The 6,000-nt window shown below is 41.1% G+C and overlaps 1 pseudogene; it reads left to right on the top strand.

Annotated features, from left to right (window-relative positions):
* The first annotated feature begins 710 nt into the window (after positions 1–710).
* LOC102487279 (septin-7-like) lies at positions 711–2,478 on the top strand (annotated as a pseudogene).
* Positions 2,479–6,000: the final 3,522 nt, after the last annotated feature.

The following is a 6,000-nucleotide window of genomic DNA, read 5'->3' on the forward strand; positions in this document are numbered from 1 at the left end:
GAGTATCTAAAGTTAGACACTTAACATCCCGAAGAGATTAGTTAATTTTTCTTGTAACTAGATAATACTTGAGTTTCAGAAAAGTTAATGCAAGTCAAATTGTAAAAATAATGAGTAAATAAAAAGGTGGTAATGAGAGCAACGGAGTCCCAATCTGACATCTTTAATAGTATGTTTGAAGGAATTAACTGAATCAGCCACTTACAAAGAAACTTGGGACATGTGGTATGGTGGTTAAGGCACTGGATTTCTACGTGACCGACTGTGGTTCAAGATCTGGACCTGGCAGCCTGAAAATGACATGTGAGTGTGAGCATAGGTGTGTGTGTGTGTGCCCCATATCCCGATAGAGTGGAGAAGGGATTGCGGTGTGACCATCCTCGGTTGGAGGTGGGAGGGGTGTCTCACTTTCCCTCTCTGGCTAGTGCACAAACCCTATTGCAAAAACCTGGGGCAGTGGGGAGCAGAGTATAGTTAAACCCAGAAACAACTAAGCATGAAAACTAGTGTGTGATGGGTCAGCAGGTGGCATGGTGGTTAAAGCCTAGATTCCCACCTGACTGCATTTCAAGTCCTAGACCTGGTGGTTTGAAAATCACACCAGGAGTGTGTATGTGGCCCTACCCCCAGAGGGTGATTTCTCACTTTTCCTCCCTCTCCAGCTAGCACATGTATCCTGTGACAAAAAACAAAAAAAAAAAAACTTTAAAAAGAAAAACCGCGGGGGAAGGTATGTGGTCAGTGGAGATCCACCACCACCTCCACCTCCGTTGCTGCCAAAGAAAGAAGCAGCGACTGCACCGCTACGGTAGCCAAGATCCAGCCTCTCAAATCAACTGTGCCGGAGGTCAGTGCTAAGAGAAGGTTTGAGTTCACATTTATGGTATTAGGTGAATCTGGACAGGGAAAATCAACATTAATCGAACTCTTCCTCACAGATGTGTGTTCTTCAGAGTGTCAGTGTACTCCCCGTAACAAAAAGACCGCACAGGTAGAACAGTCCAAAGTGTTCATTAAAGAAGGTGGGGTTCAGTTGCTGCTCACAATAGTGAGTACTCAGGATTTGGAGATGCAGTGAATGATAATTACTGGCAGCCTGTCACTGACTACATTGAGAGTAAATCTGAGGACTGCCTAAATGCAGAGTGGCGAGTGAACCACCATCAGATACCTGATAGCGGGGTGCAGTCTACATTGTTCCTTCAGGACACGGGTGTTGGATGAATTGGTGAAGTATTTACATAAAAAATGAATAGCATCCAACTTATTGCCAAAGCAGGTGCACTCAAACCAGAGGAATGCCAACGGTGTATAAAACAGATAATGAAAGGAATTCAAGAACATAAAATGTATGAATTTCTAGAAACAATGAAGAAAGTAAGTTTCTTAAAAAGATAAATGACTGTAAGACCAGCAGTTGGCATAATGGCTTATGTCGCTGGACTCCCATGTAGTCCACTGCGGTTCACGTCCCCGGACCCAGTGGCTTAGACTCACGCTGGGCGAATGTGCGTGTGTGCCCAAGAGGAGAATGGAGGAGAAGGGATTGCAGCATGGTCACCCTCCCTGGGGGGTAATTTCTCACTTTCTGTGTCTCTGTCCCTGGCGAGCGCACACGCCCTATAGCAAAAACCTCTGCAAGAAAAAAAGATAAAGGACTGTACCTCTTGCCATGGTAGGTAGTAACACTATCCTTACAGTGAATGGCAAAAGAGTCTGAGGAAGGCTGTACCCTTGGGTGTTGCTGAAGTCGAAAATGGTGAGCCTCGTGATTTACCATTCTAGGAAACACGTTGATGAGGACACATATGCAGGACTCAGAAGATGTCACTAACAACGGGTGTTATGAGAACTTGCAGGAGTAGGATAGGCTGGCAGCTTGGTTTACAATGACAATAACGAGAACAAAGGGCAGCTCCTCAGAGCTCCTTAGCCCAGATGGAGGAAGAGAGGAGGAAGCATATGGCTAAGATGAAGATGGAGCCAGGTGTTCAAGATCAAGGTCAAGGAGAAGGTGCAGAAGCTGAAGGACTTGGAAGCTGAGCTCCAGCAGCACCACGAGCAAATGAAAAAGAATTTGGAAGCACAGCACAAAGAATTAGAGAAAGAACGCCAGTTTGAGAACAAGAAAGCAAACTGGGAAGCTCAGCGACGTATTGTAGAACAGCAAAACCCTTAACTTTGGAGAAGAACAAGAAGAAAGGGAAGATCTTTTAATTCTCCATTGACCACCAGTTGCCAATACGCCAGCTTGGACATCAGTATTGGATACATTTGATTAATTTGCACCAGCTCTATCCATAATGATGGATTTAAGAGCATGACAAAAATTTGATTTTTGTTCTTGATGAAGATTAAGATGCCTTGAATTGTCTAGGATATTGTGTACTTAGAAAGTAACAGTTCTAGGGACCAGCAGTTAGCGCAATGGCTATGTCGCTGGACTCCCACATATGTGACCGCTTTTCGAGTCCCAGACCAGTGGCGTAAACTCATGCCAGGCGCGTGTTCGTGCGTGCCCAAGATCCCGAGAGGAGAATGGAGGAGAAGGGATTACGGTGTGACCATCCCCCCTGGGGGATGATTTCTCACTTTCTGTCTCTATGTCTCTGTCTGTCTGGCGGGCACACACACCCTATAGCAAAAAAACCTCTCAAAAAAAAAAAAATGTATTCTCAGTGCCCTTTAGGTAGAATCTCATTACTGCTTAATTTTTAATAACAATTTAGAAATTTTCTACAGATTGTTAGAATATAGCGTCTCTCACATACTAGGAACTGACAGACTTTAACTTCCTTTTTACACTTTATAGTAAGTAGTAGGGAGAAATGCATTTATAGATCATTTCTAGGCAAATTGCAAAGCTAATCACTAACCTGTTTCTACCTGTATGCAGACTCTCTTTTACTAGATATGTAAATCATAGCCTCTTAAGGAGAAAGAAAAAGTAGTCACTGTTCTACATCTGGCTGTATTTATCTATTCCATTTCTGTATTTCTTGTTTGTATTGTAAAAAATTCACATAATAAATGTGCTGTTTAAAAAAAAAAGTGTGGCACTCCAGATCAGTGAAAAGAAGATGGATTATTTAAGTATGGAGAAAACCAGGTAGATATTTGCAAAGAAAATTTAATTCCTACTTCACACTGTACCAGAACTCTGGATGAGTGAAACAATTTTAAAAGTACAGATTATACATTGAATTTCTGTTTGTAGTCTTTGTTTGGAATAGGCGTTTCTTTCTAGGCATGATACTACTGGAAGAAAAGGTTGATTTTAAACAGTACATGAGAGGAAAAATGGAGAAAACCTGGCAGCTCCTTTTGCAAAAAAAAAAAAAAGTTAATTTTCTTAAATTACACACTGCTAAAAGTAAGACAATCCAATAGAAAAGCAGGCAAAGAGCATAATAAATTACAGAAGAAAATTGGGATTTTAAAGATACCCAGTGGTGAAAAATCACTAGACCAGGTACACATAATGACGAAGGTCACAAATCTGATTATAGAGGGTATATCTAAGGAGCATGGAAATAGGCATTCATACATTACTAGTGTGAGGAAGTACAGCATGCAAGAAAAGCATTTAGGAATTATCAAAATATATGTGTATACACACCCCCTTTGACCTGTTGAGTTATTCTAAGTACTAACCTGTATGATAGCCCATCACAGATGGAATGGTGCTAGGTAATTATTTTCATATTTAGTGAGTTGGCGAAAGTTAAAAACTCCAGCAATACCAAATGTTGATAAGGGTCCTGACAACTGAAAATGCTAATTTAGTACAACTACTTTGGAAGCCTCTTTGCTAATACCCAGTGAAGATGAATATTCACATACACTAAGAATAAGCAGTTCTACCCCTAGGTGTATAAATACCTTAGGTTGAGCATTCATATGCCAGAAAACCATCTTCACTGTAACCAAAAATGGAACAACCCAAATTTTCAACACAGTGCCAAGCCGAAGAAACCACTTGGTAGAGTACCTACAAAGAAGCCATTTATATATTCAAAAATACATGAAACTAGGACCAGCAATTAGCATAATGGCTATGTCACTGGACTCCCATGTAGACCCAGTGGCTTAAACTCATGCTAGGTGCATGCCTAAGATCCTGAGAAGAGAATGGAGGAGAAGGGATTGCGTGTGGCGTGGCCATCCCCCCTGGGGGGGTGATTTCTCGCTTTCTGTCTCTCTGTCTCTCTCTCTCTGGTGAGCACATACGCCATATAGGAAAAACCTCTCAAAAAAAAAAAAAACCATGAAACTAAAAATATGTATAAACAGCAATACATGTATAAGTGTAAGATAAAAAAAGATGATCTTTGGGGACCAGCTGATGGCATAATGCTTATGTCTCTGGACTCCCACATGGCCTACCACATTTTGGGTCCCGGACCCAGTTGCTGGGCACATGTGCGTGTGTGTGTGTGTGTCTCCAAAATCCCAAGAGGAGAGTGGAGGAAAAGAGATTGTGATGTGGCTGTGCCCCCTGGGGAGGGATTTCTCGTTTTCTGTCTGCCTGTCTCTCCAGTGAGCACATGCACCCTATAGCAAAAATCTCAAAAAAAAAAAGAAAAAAGAAAGAGAAGAAAAAGAAAAAAACGATGGTCTTTGAAGGAGCACTGAGAACGGATCTGAAGTGTTAAGTGGTAGGTACATGGGTGTTGATTTTATTGTTATTATTTAAAGGATACAATGTATGGACCAGCAGGTGGCATGATGGTTCAGGTGCTGGATTTCCTCTTGGCCAATCACAGTTGTAGTCCTGGACTTGGTGGTTTAAAAATCATAACATAATTTTTAGAGAACATAATATATTAATATGCTGGCTTCCTTTTATTTGTTTAGCGAGATTGTTCCTTATAATGAGGTGCGGTTGGGAGGGAAGCCAAGTAGGCAAATTTATGATAACACATATGTATTTTAGTTGGTTAAGATCACTTTAGCCTGCTGTACTTGGGGACTAAAAAGCATAAGAGCTTTTTAAAAGCTCATACTAGTGTTTTCTACAAGGCCGGGCAACATGTCTAGGATAGTACTTCGAAATGTGTGAAAAAATGCAATTTTTGAAATCCACACATAATGGGATTTTTTCATGTTTTCCATGAACTTTTTGAAGACATTCCTCCCATATGTTCTTAAGTGTTTTTACTTTTTTACTTTGAAGGCACATTTTCCCAAGTAGAAAAGTATGTCTAAGATACCATCTTCTCTTTTTTAAGAGGGATTTTTACTATAGGGCACATGCACTCACCAGACACAGAAAGTGAGAAACCACTCCCCAGGGTGTATGTTCACACTGCAATCCCTTCACTATTTGCCTCTTGGAATTGTGGGCATGCACATACATGCACCTGTTGTGAGTTTTAAGCTGCCAGGTTCAGGACTCGGACCGTGATCAACTACGTGGGAGTCCAGAGACGTAACCATTACACCATGTGCTGGTCCCAGATACCATCTTCTCAACACTTCTTACCACTTTTAAAAATATAGTGCTTGTTGGGAACAGCAGTTAGCGTAATGGCTATGTCGCTGGACTCCCATGTAGCTGACTGCGGTTCGAGTCTCGGACCAGTGGCTTAAACTAACGCTGGGCACGTGTGCATGCATGCCCAAGATCCCAAGAATGGAGAAGGGATTGCAGCGTGGCCATCCCCCCTGGGGGATGATTTCTCACTTTCTTTCTCTCTCTCTCTCTCTCTCTCTCTTCCTCTGTGAAAGGAAGATATTATTACTACACCTTTTCTTTAATATGTTTCTTTCATGTTCCATGTAGGCTTTTTTAAGTTTCTGTGAAATCTTTTATTCACCATCTGTAGAAATAAACATTTTAAGACTCTTAAAATGAATTTTTAACTTTGTTGACTTTTTAGTACTCTAGCTTAACTTGTACCCAATGATGTAAATTGAAATATTTCCACTAGAGGGAGCCACTTACTTAATCCTGGACAATTAATAACTATTTTGTAGGAACATGAGCCATACACATTT

The sequence above is a fragment of the Tupaia chinensis genome, unplaced genomic scaffold, assembly GCF_000334495.1.
Source record: "Tupaia chinensis unplaced genomic scaffold, TupChi_1.0 Scaffold145717_1, whole genome shotgun sequence".
Taxonomy (NCBI): domain Eukaryota; kingdom Metazoa; phylum Chordata; class Mammalia; order Scandentia; family Tupaiidae; genus Tupaia; species Tupaia belangeri.